This window comes from Micromys minutus, assembly GCF_963924665.1.
Source record: "Micromys minutus genome assembly, chromosome: 32".
In the NCBI taxonomy this organism is placed as follows: domain Eukaryota; kingdom Metazoa; phylum Chordata; class Mammalia; order Rodentia; family Muridae; genus Micromys; species Micromys minutus.
The window spans coordinates 22,877,434-22,896,840 of record NC_137967.1 but is presented as its reverse complement, the minus strand read 5'-3'; the positions used below and the strand labels follow the sequence as shown (position 1 = coordinate 22,896,840).

General features: G+C 39.0%; 1 pseudogene across 1 annotated transcript; it reads right to left on the bottom strand.

Annotated features, from left to right (window-relative positions):
• Positions 1–6,583: 6,583 nt before the first annotated feature.
• Positions 6,584–8,110, bottom strand: LOC308413665 (lethal(3)malignant brain tumor-like protein 3; annotated as a pseudogene). The gene is made up of 2 exons: positions 7,886–8,110; positions 6,584–7,810 (listed from the first exon to the last, which is right to left on the bottom strand). The product of its transcript is annotated as a lethal(3)malignant brain tumor-like protein 3 (transcript).
• Positions 8,111–19,407: the final 11,297 nt, after the last annotated feature.

The window sequence follows — 19,407 nt, the reverse complement described above, 5'->3', positions numbered from 1 at the left end:
TTTCAAGTCACAGAGTCTGCATACCTCTGCCTACAGTATTCTGAGATTAAAGGCATTTGTCCAGAAGACTGCCAACACTTCCCTACCCCACCCAACTGCAGTCTAGTATATCCCACTCTGCCCTGGGCTTAGGATTCTTCATTCATCTGAAGAGGAATATTTCAACCTCTTGATTTAGTCCAGTGATACCTGACTTTCTAGCTGGTGTGTAGTTTTGTATTAGAATTAGATACTCTCTGTTCATTTTTTTTATATTATGAATTGTGGGATAATTGTTATTTCCTTTTTTCATTGCTGGTATTTTTATGTTTGTTTTCAAGGGAAGGTTTCTTTGAAGACTTGTCTATCTGGAACTTTTATCTGTAGATCTGGTCAGCCTTGACCTGTCCATAGCTCTGCCTCACAAGTGATACAATTAAAGGCATGTGCACCACACAGTTAAGTACTGTGGTTTTTCAAATATTCGTGCACGTGCACTTATTTTTTTCTTATTCACAGCATGTTTTAATATTTTCAACAATAAAAATCAGGTATTTGGTCTTTTTTTGAGCCATGGTCTCTGTGTGTAGACCTAATGGAATCTGTGGGTTTTTTGCTCCTCCAGTGTCTCCTCAGTGATAGGATATGTAGAGAGCTGTTTGTGCCACACCCAAACTCTTCACAGGCTTCCCACCCATGACTCAGCAAACAGAGCCCAAAAGACACAGAAAAAATTATGGATTTGAGTTTGAACTGTGTGGTGGCAATCTGGTCCCTCACTTGATGCCCTGTATTTCTGCTGGAGTTGGGATCTACAAGTTCCCTGTCCTCACTGTAAGTGATTCTATCTAAGGTTTATTCTTTTCAGCTCTAAGACTTTATTCCCCTGTCTCTGGCACATCCTTGAGGGTTCTCTCACCTCCTACCTCCCAAGATTGCCGGTCTCAGTTCTTTTTGCTGTTTTTTGGTGTGGAATAATTGGCTAATTCTCATATCTGCTTAGGGTTATTTACACTGCCCACTTTTAAGCCTGGACCCTAGGAGAGATACACACTGCACTTTTGCTATGCTAATTGGCCTAGTCACAAGGATATTTCCACACAAGCCCTTCCTGTCTGAAGCTGCCTCAGCTTACAAACTTTACCCTAGTGGGTAACTTCCATCCAAAAGCTAGTAAATTTGCATACATCACCTGTAATTACTTGAGTGTATAATACTGGGACTGCAGTCTGTGTAGTTTGACTGCAGGGTATCCTGAAAGAAGGCTGTTCAAGATGGAGTAAACATTCAGGTAACCTGAATAATGGACTTGTGTCTTTCTTTCAAACCCTTAGGTCTTTGCCCACTTTGGAGTAACAGTTCATTGTGTAGGTACCACAAATGGAGGCACATGTTGCCTCCTGCACACACATATTTTAAAAACTAGTGAGCTTAAGTCTGTAGTGCAATTGGGAGGCACCAGCAGGCAGAGTTCTAGGCTAATCTGGTCTACACATATTTTTCAGGTAACCAAGGCTACACAGAAACCTTACCTTGAAAGATAAGCAAATATTCCACAAACAAAAGAGGAAACTAAAACAACCACAAAAGACTCAATATTTATAGAATAATAGAAAAAAATTAGAGAAACATCTAGATTTAATACACAGCTCAGGATTTAGGAAACGAAAATGAGAGTTTCAAAAATTATTATAAGACAGATAAAGAATCAGATGTTGGAGACAATGAGGCATGGTGTGAAGTGGGATGCAGTGGAGTAGGTGTACTCTTGTTTTTCTTCTAGACCAAGGCCTTTGATCCAGCATTTTGTAGGCAGACTCTCTTACGCAAAGACATCACTGGTCTACAGAGAAATCCTAAGGGCAGTGAAGGCTACATAGAGAAACCATATTTTGAAAGAGACAACAACATAAAAGAAATAAGAATCTGGTTCTATGATAAAATAAAAAGTAAACTGGTTATGTTATCTTGTAGCTACTGTGTTGTTTTATGATAACTAATCTGGGTAAAAAAAAATAAATAAATGAGAGTAGAACCACAGCCTGGAAAAACAGAGTTGTTAGGTGAAGAACTTTAAACCCAAGTTGTGTGTGAAATAACATTCCAAATTGACAAACCCCAGGACTGATCCTGGTAGATCTGTTGGCATCTGCCTTCTGCAGAAAGGCACTGAAAATGCTCAATGTCTTCACTGCTGATCCGAGAATTTCACGTGCTTGTACCTGTGATCTCTGCTCACTGAAATGGGAAATTAGAGAGGCATTGGTTTGGGAAAAGAGCAGAAAACACAGGCAAGGGCATAGGTCATTTAATAAGAGCTCAGAGGCCAGTTGTTCATGTTACTGGGCCTTGAATAAGGGAGACTCTGATGCCTGAATCCAATGGAAATAGTAGCTACTGCTATGATACGTGAACCTGGGTGGATAGAGTTCAGCCATATGAAACCAAGTTACCTAAATGCTATCTAAACTTATCTGGAAAGGACATGGTGATGTGTCCAATACATTCTTTATAGGACAAACTTTGTCTGTCCTCCCAGGGATTGCTGTTTCTTCTGCTTTTACTGCTGCTGCCATTTTACCCTGTGATTATCAAACCAGACATAAAGGGAGAGAAGTATAATATGGGTAAGTAAAATGTTAAGAATCCTCAGTGATTTCAGGTCTCAAGATAATATAAGACTGATGATAAGAGCCAATGTTGGGACAGCTCTGTGTGTGTTCTGTTTATTCATCCAATTATGTATGTAAACAAGCACACAGCATCCTATATGCACTAATAACATGTATATATAATTATAAATACATGCATCATAGCAACAGACCTGAATCACCTAACCACTTGTTCACACCGATACATTCCATCATGCATGATGCCACCCATGTGATCCCATGAATATGTGTGCAGTCATTCATTATGTTCCTAAAATATATAGTCATGCTCATACTAATACACAATATTTACATAATGAATTCTATTCACATTTCATACATACCTATGCAGTCTATATAAGGTATGTTAACATATTTCTTCACAAGAGTTTGAACATTCAAATATGCTTATATCATACTAATATATGATGTATACCATCATAATCTATGTATAGGAAATTTTTCTTGGAGGCACCAGGCTCTGAGTTCAACACCCCACACTGCATAAAAATCTCTTTCTCTCTCTCTCTCTCTCTCTCTCTCTCTCTCTCTCTCTCTCTCTCTCTCTCTCTCTCTCTCCCTCTCTCTCTCTCTCTCTATCTATCTATCTCTATCTCTCTCTCTCACTCACAAACACACACACACAGAAACACACACACTCACACAGAAACACAGAAACACACAAACACACTTCTCTTACTTATTAATCATCTCAGTCACCCAATAATTATTCATCATTAAACCTTTACTATTTAAAGGACATCAAGAGCCATATTGGGACAAGCTAATGACTAGCAGGTGACCATCCTGAGATGTCCTGCTCATATTATTATAATTAGAATATCTGTGTAAGGTTCACTCTTATTAAGCAACAATGTAGGGGAATTGATTTTATGGAAGATACCTGCTATGATATTATTTCTGTTATTATTAAACATATATAACAATCACTAAGTAATATCACACCCACTTGGAGTAGATCTCTGCAGATCTACGAAGATGTACTTTATTGTAGTGATGCTCTATAGACACATCAATGATTCTTAAGTCTTAATGATGGTCCAGTAAGAATTCCTAAAATTATATCAGTGATTATTGAGCTCTTTTATAGGGGGTCTACTTTAGGTTCTTTTCAGATAGTCAAAAATACAATGAGATTTGCCAGTCTCCTAACTGTCACCAGTTAATTGTTCTTAGATGGTAAACAGACTTTCTCCTATTCAGAGCACATTCCAAGAGTTTGTGAAACCAAAGGTCATAAAAAGGGAACTACTGATTTATTATGGGTGCCAGGACAGAAGATATAATATTTACTGGGTTTATCTGTACAAAACTTCACTAATAGTTCAGTTATTGTTTTAAAATTTCAGTAGAGCTGTGATGCTAAGGTAAGGGATGTTTAGCCAGATATTTACTCCAAAGGATTTGCCTGTAAACAATGTGTGGTATAAACTTGTATTTAAATTAATTATTTGAATTTTTTTGACCCTGTGATGAACTTTGTACCATGTGATTATGTATTCTGAAAGATGTATAAGTACTAAGGACAGAGAGATAAAAGGTAAAGAGGAGGAAAATTTTCCCCTTAGAATATTTTTTTCCTTTCCACATTTAGAATAATTTTTCTCTTTCCTGCTTAGGATCTTTTTGCTTTTTCCTTAAATAACACTCATAAAAACCATTTTACATCTAAGTGATGAATATTATAATCACTGTTTTAAGTGTCTCTTTTTGTTTTTATGTCTTTTGGCTAGAAGGCTGAATGTTAGAGCCCAGCATTTTCATCTGATAGAGAGCAAAGAGCACATTGCTTAAGTCCCAGCTGTTAGGCTACAGTTGTCACTCATCTTGGCCAGCAGTGTTTTACCCTCAAGAAACCTTTTTGGACTTTTCAGAAGTCTTAAACACCTTTTAGTATAGCTAGAAAGCTAGAAATTCCTGACATCCTCAGACTTTATAACTATTATCAGATTTCTACTGTGTGTACATCACAACTACCTTGTCCAGGCTTGAAGGCTCCCAGAAAAGGGGATATCAGAAAAGTTAATATTCTATTTTCTCGAGGAATGATAGTGTTGGTATAAGTGGGTAAGCCATATAGTAGGGGTGGAGGCTTGATATATATTCTAAATTGGCCCCAGCTCAAGACAAATCTTCGGCCTCAACCTCCTAAATTTGGTGGATACAGGTGTGAGCTATTATGTTTAGTATATTATTCTAGAACTGGTGATTCCTGGAAGAATCTGTCAAGTAAATTCATTTGCCATCAAGTTTTAAATTTAAAGCAAAGTAATCATGTGGGAGTCCATGGTTTATAAGATGATTTGATTGATTGACTGGTTACTAAGTACCTGTGATGATTGAGAAAGTTCTCTGAAACCTAGCCCTCAATTATTCGGAACTGAACCAGGCCAGCGATTGCTGGTTGTGTTTAGTCTCTAGACCCCCATATTATAAAGGCATGGCCATTTATGCCAAGTACTCCAATTCCGCTTACCTTCCAACTGAGTGTTTCAACCTCTCTAGTTCCAAGCTTTCTCTCCCAGAGGTGACTGGACAATGATTATGTTTAAGTAGATTCTCTGCTCCCCTCGAGTGTTTATGCAAACAGACCATCCCAGTATATCCTGGTATCTATTATTTAGCCTCTCCCAATGGCACCTATTATGTAAGCAATAGCAAACTGACCCCCTGTGTTTCAGCCCGTGTCCTGAATTCCACTTCAGACTACTGTGTCCTAGTCCACTTCTGGCCGAAAATCACCTATCACTTTTCTGAAACTGTTCTTGACTTCTTTGAAGAGCACCAAAGGTATAAAAGTGAGCCTATTAGCATGACCATTGCTCTCATGCTAGGAATAGGAAGTTTTGCAGCCTGAATAGGGACAAGAGCCGCTGCACAAATGCAGACTAGCCATCTTAAACCACTACAAGCTGCCATAACTGAGAACCTAAAAGCAAGAGAAAGAACCATTACTCTACTAGAAAAGTTCTTAACATCACTATCTAAAGTGGTCCTACAAAATAGGAGAGGACTAGACCTGCTTTTCTTAAATGAAGAAAGATTATGTGCAGCCCTCCAAAAAGAGTGTTGTTTTTATGCAGACTATACTGGTGTTATAAGGGACACAATGGAAGAGCTCAGACAAAGATTGGTCCAGAGAAATAGAAACATTGAGACACAACAGGGATGGTTTGAAAGTTGATTCAATAAATCCCCATGGTTCACTACTCTTTCTACCCTCATGGGTCCCCTGATTATTCTTTTCCTGTTACTGATCTTCATCCCTTGCATTTTAAATTGCCTAGTTCATTTCATAAAGGAACGGGTATCTGTAGTCCAGACCCTGGTCCTCACCCATCAATATCAGGCACTAAAACAAACAGAGGTTGAAACTAGAAAATAAGTAAAAGGTTTTACTTATGATAAAAGAAAAGGGAGGAAATGAAAGACCCCCAGCAGCCATACAGAAAAACTTGGCTGCTGTAATCCAGCCATTACAGAAGGCTAAGTGAGATAATCAGGTGGGGCCTCAATAGTCTGCCAAAGAGGATATCTGAAGTTAGCCTGATGGACCAAAAAGGGTAACTTAAAAAGCACAAGAAGTATCTGGGACTATCCAGAGTTCTGGCCCAGGGCTATATCTGATTTCTCAGACACCCATTATGACGAACACCAATGTCCTCACTCTAAACCCTAGCATGATTGAATTAACCAATCAAGACCCTTTAACCATGCATCTGTTTCTGTAAGCATGCTTTCTGCTTCCCAGCCCCTATAAATGAAATGCTCTTCTTGAGTGCCAGGCATGTCCAGTTCTCCCAGAAAGACTGGTGTGTCCACAGTTCCTGTGTTAAATAAACTGCCTCTTGCTGTTGCTTCTCTGATCTCTGTTGTCCGGGACTCTCATAGAGACCCTACACTGGAGGGGCTCTTTTTTAATAGCATCAGCTTCAGCCACCAAAGGGAACTTTTATCCTGTGATCATCCGTTTCTCGACAGTTGCTACTCTGATGATCAGTGGATTTCATTTGTCCAGGACTTCAAGCTTCATCTTTTTCTGAAATCCACGTGGAGTTTCACTTTGAAAGCTCTTGCAGGAGCAGGAAAAGAATTGGTTTCTTCTGAATATTTGTCCCAGGAAAATTGGTTCAGGTGTGAATAGCCTAGTAAAGTAATCAGTGTTCTTCTGTATTCTGTACAGCAACCGACTGGTTAAATGTGTGGACAGTTTGATTTACACCAATAATCATAGCCCTCATCCCAGTTGTCAAAGTGTACCAGGAACCGATTGTCCACCATTGCTGGTACTTTAGCAATTCAGATGATAGAAGGGCTCTTTTTGTCTGTACCTCAAGTTTCATTCCAACTCGAAAGCCTGATGGAATCTCTGTTATGTTCTGATTTTTAAGTAATGGCTTGTGTGCAGCCTGAGCTTTCATGTCTTGAGGTAGGACTGCCAATTAAATTCTTCTTCATTGTACCCTTTCAAAGGGCAGCTTATGGCCAGTCTTCTCACACCAGCAACTGGGTGAATGTCCAGAGCATCTGCATTTACCCAGAAGACATAGCAATGAGAATATTTGTCAAAGTGAAGCTTTATCCTAATCCACAAACCTCAGCCACAGTGAAGACACAGTACATAGCCTGGTGCTCAGGGTTCATGCCTTCCAGCTTAATGCCAACTTTGAATCCATTTTTGTTGTAGGGGAAGAACTGGTACTCTTTGAACAGCTTAGTACGCACAGTCACCGCTCTCTCTTCCTCCAGGTAGAATGTCCAGCACCAGGCTTTCTTCCGCATAGGAGGTATACCCTGCTTTAAGACAGCTGAGTTCCCACGACTTTTCCTCATGGTTCTCTGAGAACCCCTCAGGATCCTTCCATATTGTTTGTTCTCCATTTTGTCATCTCTCTCTTCTTAACCTCCCTGGAGTCAGGCTTCAGAGATAATTTTGTTTTTTTCTTCCAACTACACTTAGGATCCTCCTCGTCATTGACGTCTCATCCATCTCATTCTTTCTTCTGATCTTCGTCTTTGGCATGGTGAGACCAGTTCAGGCTGCAGTAGTTTCCTCCAGAAAAACACTCCTCTCCACTGCCTTATTGACAGCACTTGTTACAAAACTGAAGCCAGTCTTCTTTGGACTGCTTCTTCAGCCTTAAGGGCACCCCAATCTTCTATAAAAAGACTGTGGGGCATCAAGGGGGAGATGTCAAGAAGGCAGGTGGAAATGTGGGCGTGTAGCTCGGGAGAGAGGGCAGGGCATACTGAGCAGTTGGGATCATCCACGTGGTAGTGGCCATTGCTTTCTTCACACATTCCATCTTGCCTTTGTCCATAATCCCTTCTAATGCTCCGAACTCGTTTACCTAAAAATGTAAATCAAGTCCTTGTAGAGTGCCAACAGCATCCTTTCAGTCTATAACACTGAACACATCAACCTCTGTATCACTTGTAGTAGATGCCCACTCAGTCATGATATACTTTGCAACCTCCAAATTCTCTCTTTCTCTTTCTCTCTCTCTCTCTCTCTCTCTCTCTCTCTCTCTCTCTCTCTCTGTCTCCATCTCACAAGTAGTCCTGTCAAATGGTCCAGGGATGTGGGCACAGTGCCAGCCAGTAAATTCTGTCTTTGTTTACTTTCTCAAAAATGGGTGTTTTGGAAAAGTCTCAGAGCCCCTTAAAAACATTATTTTACAACACCATTCTAGTTCACAATGAAATTTAATTAAAATGTCCTAAATGAAGCTATGGTGTTTTTTTTTTCTTTCTTTCTTTCTTTCTTTCTTTCTTTCTTTCTTTCTTTCTATTCTTTCTTTTCTTTTCTTTCTTTCTTTTTTCTTTCCTTCTTTGTCTCTCTATTTTCCTTCTTTCCTTTTTTCATTTTTTCCTTTATTCCTTAATTCCTTCTTTCCATTCTTCTTTCTCTCATTTTTTACCTTTATTTTAATTTTTTAATAAGGTGGGTGCAGTGCAACCTAATTGATGATATACAAGAGAGTAGTGAGGGCTTCCTATGCTCCTTGCCATTATTATGAGTGTCTAGGATGGACATTGTGAGGGAGATGTTCAGTGTTGGAGGCCTAGCTGGGATTGGTCTACTCAGCAACTCTTTGCTTCTCTCTTGATCTCAGTGACCTTGTTGGGTGTGTGTTTTAGGTTTCTTACTCCTTTCTTTCACCATTGAGGAGATAAGAGGAGTGGCAGCCTCATGGGAAGAACAACGGTGTACAACAACCAAATCCTTCACATAGAGTAGAACACCAAATACTGAGCATGCATTGAGAGGCCCATGGCTCCAGTTGTTTATGCAGCAGGAAGCAGCAATGTCTGTCATCAATGTGAGAGGATGCATTTTTGTCAAGGGAGGGCATAGTATCCCAATTTTGGGGAATGCCAAAGGCACTGAGGTGGAGGGGGTGAGTGGGAATTACTGAACCATCTTGAAGACAAGCACAGGGAAATGTGGGATGGGAACTGGATGGCCAAAGGGAATAATATTTCAAATGTAAATACTGAGAGAATCTAATAAAAAATAAAAAAATAAAACATTATATTCAGTATTGAATTGCGAGTAAGCTAACTAAAACTTTTTAAAATCTGGAAGGAGTTGGAAATGGAATGCAGGATCACAATTAATTGTATACTTATTTAAAAGAAAATGAAAATTATAGTAACAGTTAGATACTTTAAGTCTTTAAAGGGGGATACATAAATAATATGGTTTTTAGGCTCTGGGGAATCCTGAAAACAACTCTGATGTCCAGTGATCACAAAATGAGATTCACTTTTCTTATATTGTGGAATACAATGAATTTGATCCCGAGCTTTAGAATTTTTATGGAGCACTCCAATATCCAGCTCTGTTTTGTGAAGAAATTTAGTGGTTTATAAAATTTTAGCCAGATATACTGGTGCACAACTTCAGTCCTTGTACTCTTTACACTTTAAGGCCTTGTACACTTTGCCTTGTCTACACAGCTTCTTTTAGGTTGGCTTGGACAACAGTGGGAAAAATATATCAAAATTCAAAGAAAACTAACCAGACAAACAGACAAACAAACAAAGAATATACAGAGTGAAACAGATGTAAATATCAACAGCCACAGAGTAAACAAAGTCGGGGACACTTTTGGTTGAGTTGAGAGAAGGACCAAAGATCCTGAAATAATTGGGTAACTCCCGGGAAGAGCAACAGTATTCATAATTCTGAACCACTGGGAGCACTCTGAGTCTGATCATCCAACCAAAGAATATACAGTGGTTGGAATGAGACACATATGTAGCAGACAGGCATTCCTGTCTTCATGGGTTCCATGTATGGTTAGTGGGAAAGGATACACCTAAATTGGCAGAGAGTTGATGTGCCAGGTTTGGAGATAACTGGGAAGGGGCAGCATCTAAGAGGGTTTTGTGAGGGAAGATGGAGTATGGGGTCCTTTGAAAGAGGGTCGTGGAAGAAGAAATGCATTTGTGATGTGAATTAATTAATTTAAATGTGTTTGTGTGTTCAGGTGTTCAGAGACCATAATATGCAAGGGGAGATCAGAAGTCCATTTACAGGACCAGTTTCTCTGCTTTTACATGTCTGCCTTGAGGGCTAAATCTCATATATTTAGGTTCAGTGGCTAGAGCGTTTTTAAGAGTTATTTTATTAGCTCCGATATCTTTTTTATTTTGCTTTGTTTATCAGTCAGTATGGTTGAGTAGCCTTGGCTGTCGTAGAACTCTAGTAGTAGACCAGGTTTTCCTTGAACTCATAGATATCTGAATGCATCTGTCTCCCTAATTCTGGGATTTAAATGTGTACCATCAACACTCTTTTTCTGACAGACATTCTCTCCTCACCCACTCTCTCTCCTTTCTCTCTCTCACTCTCTCTTTCCCCACCCCTCTGTGTGTGTGCTTGAGTACACACATTTGAATGTAGATGCACTCAATGAGCAGAGACTGAAAATCTTCCTGCAACTACAGTTACAGTCAGATATGAGCTGCCTGATATGCATGCACATTTACTAACAAGAATACCAGAATTTAAATCAGATTCCTCTGTATTAGCATTTAGAGAAAATGAATCTGTCTGAAACTTTGTTTATCATCTACCCCAAATGCACCTCAGTCCCCCACAACACCCCAAAATAAGTCTTTTCTAAATAACAAAAGATAAACAGTGCAAGTTCCAACTTTCAGAGGAGAAACATGTAAGGTGGGCTAGAACTGTGAAGGGCATGCTTTAAGGCCATGTTTTGATAGGGAAGAATCTACACTAGGAAATAATCTAGTCTACAATAGTCTATTTATTTCCTCTTATGTAGAGGCACCAGCTTTGTTCATTCTGGGTGGGGGTGGGGTGAATAGTTGGGAATTGTGGGATCATGTACCTCAGGCTTTACTGATTCCCAACAAAGCTGATGAATCCCTTCACATAGTTGGTTTAAACATAGTGTATTTGTGGGTGAATGATTGTTTACATAGAATTGAGCATTGCCCTTCGAGCCTTAATCCTTCAATGCTCATGGTCCCATGAGAGTAAAGCAGGGGGTGTTTGAGTAATGGATGCCTGGGCTATTCTGTAGAAAAGTTCACATCAGCTTCAATAGCCAGGAACTCCATGCTTAGCCCTTTTGATTTAGAGGCCATGTCCATATCACTAATCATGTCTGTGGAAATTCTGTGTGTCGGTGTATATAGAATAACACCCACCACCCAAATTCATTGATCTGTAATGTATCGACTCAGCTATGGAACCACCTTTTCTAGTCTTTATCAGGCCTGTGGGTGGACAGATTACACATTGGATATATTACTCAGGGTGTCTTACTGGCTGGTTAATTCTAAATATGCAGATGCTGCAATTGAAAAAGACCTAATATGAGCCAGAGTCCCAGCAAAAATGAGCAGATGCAGCCTATGACCCTATCAGAATTCTGGCTGCTGCTTCAGTCATGTTCTCAACTCAAGTATGTTTGAAGTCCCCAACATCTGTGCATACACTGCACTGCCCTGTATCCTGACACCATATCACTCTTCTTACCCTCTGATACTTCCAGATACTTTCTATGTTAGCAGGACTTGAATGCAGTAAAAAGAGTTAGCATTGCAGACTAAGAGTCATGAGCCTAGAACATCTGAATTTCAGAAATTGGTCAGGGCCTGTTATGTCCTACAGATCAACATGTCCTTAGGTTATCTCTTTCTTTCACTATATAATATATTCTACCCTGCCTCTGATATAGAAAACAAAGATATTAGGGGCTATGAGAATTTACAAAACACCATTTTTTGAGAAAGTAAACAAAAACAGATTTTACTTGGTGAAAGCCACAGGTTTCATAGAAAAGTCCAAAATCGAGCCATCAGCAGCCTTAACACCTCAAGTTTTTGAAAATGTATACTCAAGCTTCTGAAAATTTAAAAGCAAAGTTTACAGGACAGTTCAGGCTATGCTGTCTAAGCTGAGTTTAGACAAAACAAAAATGCCTGCTTTAGAGAAAAAGACCCTCTATCCCTCTCAGTGATAAATTCAGAAATAAACCACCAGGTGTCAACATTATCCTTCTTGACCACCCAGTTCCTACCCACTTGAGCACTTTCCAAGGCACCCGTTTCCCAAGGCCAACTGCAGGGCTAGATGAGAAAATGACTCACTGAGCCAAAACAGCCCCTTGTCCAGGGCTAGGCAATGTCTGAACTTTGTTCTAAAATACATCAATGAGAGCAAGCTATCAACCCTTTAGCTTAAATCTGCCAGGTGTAAAGAATCAAAGAAATGTGCTTTTTTAGTAAGACTTGACTTTCCCTGGGAGGATGAGCAACCCTATACATATGAAATTAGAAGTAAACCTCTTGTAATTACAGTGTTCTATTATCTTGTTGTGTTCTGTGAGTCCCATTCCTGAGATAAGACTCCTTTGTATCATACAACACTGGATCTAGGCAATGGAATAGCACCTGACCATTGATGGTTTGAGAAGCCAGTTTCCAATGCCAAGAGTACAATGGCTAGACAAGAAAACAAATGCAGCTGGACCTCTGTGAGTTTGAAGCCAATGCTATTTACAAAGTCAGTACCAGATTTCAAGGGTTGTTAAACAGAAACCGTGTCTCAAAAATACACCACCACCAAAAGCACTAACTGCATCACAACAATCAGCTCCAAAGAAACAAGAGAAAAAAAAGAAAGAAATCAAAAGAAAAAAATTGGAGAGAAAAAGTGAAGGAATGGAGGACCATCTCTATGTATGCAAAACATCTGTGAACTCTACATTCAAACCAGTCTCCATGCCCTTGTGAGGCTGGAGACACCAAGTCACCAGCCTTAAGCTCTTCCAGAGACCTAGGTTTTGGTGCTCATCCATTAGCATATAAAATCACATACCTCACCACCCAAGGAAAATGCAGATCTCCTAACTCTTCTTGATATTTGAGATAGCCAGAAATATTCTTCTTACTTACAGTCCTTCACCTCAAAGCAGGATCCAATATAAGGAGGGTCAGCAACATAGGTGTTTGTAAACTCTCACTAAGGCTTGAGTAATAAACAGTAGGAGGCCAGGTGGAGTGATTCACCTCTGTTCTTCCAGTATTCTGGAGTGGGAAACAGAACAGTCTACTATTCCAGGCAAACTTGAGTTAAGTGAGACCCTAGGTGATCCTGGAACTTCCTATTTTACATAATGAATTCCAGAACTGCCAAGACAATACAGTGAGATGCTATCTTAATGTGATAATTAAAAAAAATTAAACCCTTTCTAAAACCACAACCTATGGATAGGAAATTCATCTCAGTGGATCACTGTGATGGTGTATAAGTCTGATATAATGAGTTCTATAACCAGGATGGACAAAGGTGGAAGATAAAACCCACTACCAAAACCCTCTGACTTCCATACATGTGCTTCCTTACAAGTATGAACAGATTTATGTAATTCTCAATTTTCTTTCTTTTTTTTTTACATTTTATGTGATTGAGTATTGTGATTGAAAATGAACTTATGTGGCCACATCATCAGTTCCCCCAGAACTAGATTCAGAGATAGATATGATCTGCAACAGAGGTGCTGGCAATTGTATACAATCCCTCTGGACAAGCAGTGAATGGTTTAACTGGCAGAGGCACCACTTTGACTCACAAACTGATTTTAAAGGCATTATGACATAGCCCAATATAGCCACCAACTCATTCACAGCTGATCTAAATTTGTTCTGCTTCCAGTAAGACATCCTGATCTAACAAGATTGTAGTAGGTGATAAGTGGAATAAGTATTCTAAAGAACCCGCTATGTGGAGGTAAACTAAATAACTAAATATCCCTAAGGAGGCAAGAGGCAGAGCAGGGAAGAAAAGGAGGCTGTGTGTGAGTGTCAAGCAGAGTGTTAGCAATCAGGCATCTCCACAGGATTGCCCCAGGGACCTAGTGAGAGTAAGATAAGTCATCACTACCAGCCAAGATGTGACATATTTTCACTGTTGTCAGGAGTACATTATCTTCCTCGTGCTCTTGCTCTCGTTCCTTTCATAAGAAAGCAGAGCCCCTCCTCTTCATCACTCTCCATCTTAAAAAAGAAACACCTGTATATTGCCGCTCTCAAAAAAGCTTTCATGTGAAGTCTGCCACATGGTGTGACTTTGTGGTCGACATCAATTAAGTGATAACATAAAGTACACAAGAGGAAACAGCGTTCCCAAAATGATCACCAAATTCTCCATGTTCAAAATGTCCAGTCTACATAAATTAAATTGAATATATATTATTAAAGTTTCTGAAAACTTATGAGCGAAATAGACTTAGCAACATCAAATGGTATTTTTCAACACTAAAAATAATCAGCCTTACAAATATACATACAAGAATCAGTATAAATAAGAACAGTCTATATTTAAAAATATTTGTGTGTTGTGTAATTTTGTGTGTGTAATGTCACTAATGAAATAGCTATGAGTTTTGATGAAAGCAGAGAGGCATAAATGGCTGGGTTTAAAGGATTTAATGAAAAAAAGATATAGGATAAACGATATGATTATATTACCGTCAAAAATAAGGGAAAAATTACATTAATAAGGCTATCCATAGTACAGTGATGAAACACTGGTACCAAGTACATAATACAAAGGGTTCAGTCTTCAGCCACATAAAATAAATCAATAAAAATCATATCCAAAATTGATCATAATAAAAGGAAAGTATTACAAATGAATAGAGAGGGTTGAATGTAAGTCAAAAATGAAGAGGCCTATTCAGAGGAAAAGACCAAGAAAATGAAAGGGATACAGAGGAAAAGATTGTAGAGACATATGAAAACATGATGATGATGCTTAAAGATTCATATTGTTTAGTTATATTATATTAAAGCATGCTCTTACTCAGACAACAGCTAAAAAGCATGCATGGGTTCAACCAAGCTCATCTTCCCCACATGTGTAGCAGTTATGAAGCTTTATGTGAGTTCCCAAACACCTGAACTGGGGGCTCTTTGTTCCTCCATTTTTGCTTGCCTGTCGGTATAACTGAGGTGACTTGACCAATTAAGTCAAGATGTCCTGGTTCTTCAGTGACTTGATGTTCTGGAACTGGTTTTTATGAGGGTGGCGGGAGCTCTCCCTTCTAGTAGTTGGTGTGGGTATGGGAGGAGAGCAGTTTTAGGACAGTGGCGATCAGGATGTAAAGAGAACACATATGATCATAGAGCAAATGAAACAGGTCCTGCCTATGTAGTTCTCAGTGATCTGAATATATCTATGTAGAGCAGTCTGGCATAGAACATAAAGATCCATGTTTTCTTCCTGAATATTGGGATTAAATAACTTGAGACCACATGTTGTCTGGTAGCCACCTCCTTGAGAACTGGCTCTCATAGTTTTCAATAGTGTTGTCACACACGACTATTCCCAGCTTGGGAAAGGCAGATGTAGGAGTTCAAGGCCAACTGGTCTACTGGGGTTCAAAGAGGAACCGTTTCTCACAAACCTTTAAAAATCACTATGCCAGCTGCCAAGGCAGAAAAGCACTTACTATTTATCCTTACCTGTGAAGCCTTTTGAACCCACAAATGATCAGATCTTATTAAGAACTGCTTCTTTCCATTGTGGAGACTAGCTCAAGACAAAGGATGCAAAAGAGAAGATAGCATTAATAAAGGAAGCAACAGAAAAGGTGGGCTAATCCTTTAGCCCCAGCACCCAAGACATATTTTTGTGTTTTAGGCAAACTTGGTTTGTATTTTTTCTTCCACATTATTCAAAGTCATATAGTGACATGTTCTTCTATGCCTCCTCAAACAAACAATGAACAAAAACCAAACAAGAAAATAAGGAAGAAGATAAGGGAAGGTGGATGATAAAGGATGTTTTAAGGAATGGAAGCTCCAAGACTCTATACTAAGTTTTTTGAGTTTAGGAAGTAAGTATCTCAATAGATCCACAAGTCAATGACCAGAGCAGATTCACTAGGTCTTCTAAATTTAAAAGTTATATAAACTAAGACTGTTCAGACATTCTCATCCTTGCTAATTGGACTAGGTTCAAATCACCTGATCAACCAGGAAAGCACTCTATAGCCAGTCACAAACTGCCTTAGATACCCTTTCTGCTTCAATGAGCAGTCATTCTTTCTGCCACAGGCTTTGGTTGCATATATAATTTTTGAGTTTTGAGTGATTCTACTGCTTGTAAGTAACTTCTCACAAATATTCTTACGTTTTACACCAATAGAACTTAGTGTCCATCAAGTTGTTCATTGGTAATACTTGAATCTAGGTGATCTATTCCTACCTGGGTTGAGAAGACTTTTGTTTAGGACTACCCAGAAATATTGTAACAGAATTCAGTCACAGCAATATAATCTGAGGGTAAAATAATGACTCACAAATCTGAGGAATTACAAACAGCCATCTCATTGAATTCATTGCCTAAGAAAAAGAAAAAGAATTGATGCCTGATATTGTAAGCCTACCAAGTTACTCACTGCTGGTCAGTTCATTAAATTTCAGAGAACGTACAGCTGCCTGTCTTAAACCATTACATTCCCAAATGGATTCTATTCCTTCTACCCACAAAATGAAGCTGTCACTTCTCAAATGTTTTCATCAAAGGGTGAACAATAGAAAATACCACAATAATGTCAAGGCAGGACAAGTGATTATTTGGCATCCAGCCAAAATATAATATAACTTCAACACAATTTCTTTACCTAAGGCTCAATAAAAACTGTAAATACAAATCAAAGCACAAGCAACAGATAGTCAAAAAGGAGAAAATGACTAGTTCAATCTGTACGTAATTATTATATAAAAAAGAATGGAATTTAAGTGGACACATCTTTATTTAAAATATTTGCCAAAGTAAAACATACAATAAACAACTTAAACAGGGAAAAAGGATTCTCAGAAATAACCTCTAATAAGCAAGGTTATGCAAAGTTCTGACAAAATAGATTTCGTATATACAGTGATTCTTGTTTGATGTAACATCTAGACGCTTTGAATGTGGTACTATTATTGGTATACATATATTTGGTTCTATGTGCATCTTGAAAGCTTCAGTTTTGAGGGATTTTGAGTTGCTGGTGGCCTTATGAGATTGTAGGAACCTTAAGCTCTGGCTATAGCTGAGTCTTTTCTCGGCAGTTTATTCTCTAGTGTCTTTAACTGCTACATATGGAATTGAGTACATCGATTTTTTTGAAGAAAAGGAGGCATTTGTTGTAGTCTGTGTATGGCAGACAGAATCACACCCAGAATTTTCCACAGGCCTTAATGAATCTAGGGAAGAAATGGGAAGATGCTAGAGTATCTGGGTTGAAGAATGGAGTCAGTACCTGCCAGGTTAGGACACAGGATCACTGCTGGCCCCATCATTAATGGATACATGACCTCCTGTGCTAACGCAGTCAGCTTGGTCTCCTTCAAGTTGATTTTCAGGTTGCTTTAGACATTCTTCAGGATTCTCTTTGATCTTTTTTAATCTGGCCCTCTCATTCTTAAACCATAACTGGAGAAATAAACAAGTAATAGAGATATTAGTGAAACAGAACTCCACACACTGGTCTTGGTCCTGGATGTGAATCTGCTGTGTGGAAAGTGAAATTCTTTATTTCTCTATATTTGGACTTCAATTGATATAATACAATGACTTGAAAATTCTACAAGAGGAAGAACATAATATGGGCAGGAAAAAAACTTATGCAGTGAATGGGAATTTCTGACTTTCAAGATCATAGGATTCAAAGAAAATCCCAATCTTTAGACAAAGGGAAGCTTAATGAAGCACCAGTATGGCTCTAGTTTGTTCAGGGGTATCTGAGAATACCAAGAGCATGCACAGTTTTACCATAAGACATTGCTAGGAAACTCAGAACCAAGTCAATTCATCTAGGAACCTATTACTCGGCACCTAACAATAAAAAACAAATTGGTCACAAGTGATGGGTGCTGGTCCATGAGGCTATCAGGGAAGTGACTATAGTGACTTAGATAGGAAAAGGACAAGTGAGGGGACAGACCCGAATCTGATTTTCCGTCACAGAAATGCTTTCTGCCAGCTCCTCACGCTGCTTCAATGAAGGATACTTGGACATATTAAAGAAGAAATCTTTCAGCTTGCTTGTTTGTTCATGAATAAACCTGGTACGCTTTCTCCGCTCTCTGGTAGAAGCTACTGGCCGAACTTGTGGCCTGGGATGGACCTGAGGTGCCACGTGTGGAGTAAAGTCATAGTGCTGCCCCTGAAAGCCTGGGATCATTGGGGACATTGGTGGCATTTGTATACATTCATGAAATTGAGTTTGTGGCATTGGAAGGTAATCATGCATCAGGGCCCCTTGTGGCATTTGAAGACAGTCAGTTGATAGAGAACTCTGGGGTATTTGGTGACAAGGAAACACCAGAGTTTCTTGAGGCTCTGGGAGATATGTTGACAACTCAGGTTCAGAGATCCAATATGTAGATAGAGGTGTTGGGGGAACATTCTGCATTGGAAAACCTAGGAGTAGAAATAAAATGGTCAAAGAGATCCAACAGACCTCATTAGCTCACCTTCCTGCTTTCCAATCAATTAAACACCAACCACTATGCAGAAGATTCAGGGATATCTTCACAGGAGGCAGGATTACAAATACAGAATCTCAGTCTAAGACCTGGCAACTTGTCTGGTATTGCTTCTATCTGCCTGTTATTTCTACTATTCACCTTGTGTTTAGAATGGCCATTTTTAAAAAAAAATACTGATAGCATGAAACCAGACAGTTGTGAGGCTGAGGTATTTTTTTCTAGGTTGCTTATATGTAATTTTTATGACTTTTAAGTAATGTTAATTACATGTTAAATGAACTTTCAAGACAATTACACAAATATCGAGGAAAAAGCAGGACAGTAAACAAATTCCAGTGATCTAGATTTTTAAGGGTTTAAAAGATGAACAAGGTATCTGGGCCAACTTTCCTCTCTAGTACCAAAAAACATATTCTTGCCTGAGGCATACTTCTTTATTCTAGCCTCCCCAAAAGTGGATCATCTGAGCTTTCTTTACTGTCCTGGCCTATTCTCTGATTACTATGTGAAGCCTAGTTTTTTGTTCTGCCAGTTAGCCCCCTCAAAGGAATATCAATTTTATTATATTTTATAAACATGATTGTGTTTATCTTAGTTAATTTTGATAAGATTGTCTTCCTTACCTGTCATGGAATATGAATTGTGAAAATCAACATGCTACACTCTTAGGTTGTTAAGGCTTTCTGCAGAATATTACCTGTCCTTGGCTACCAGACTGTTAAAACAA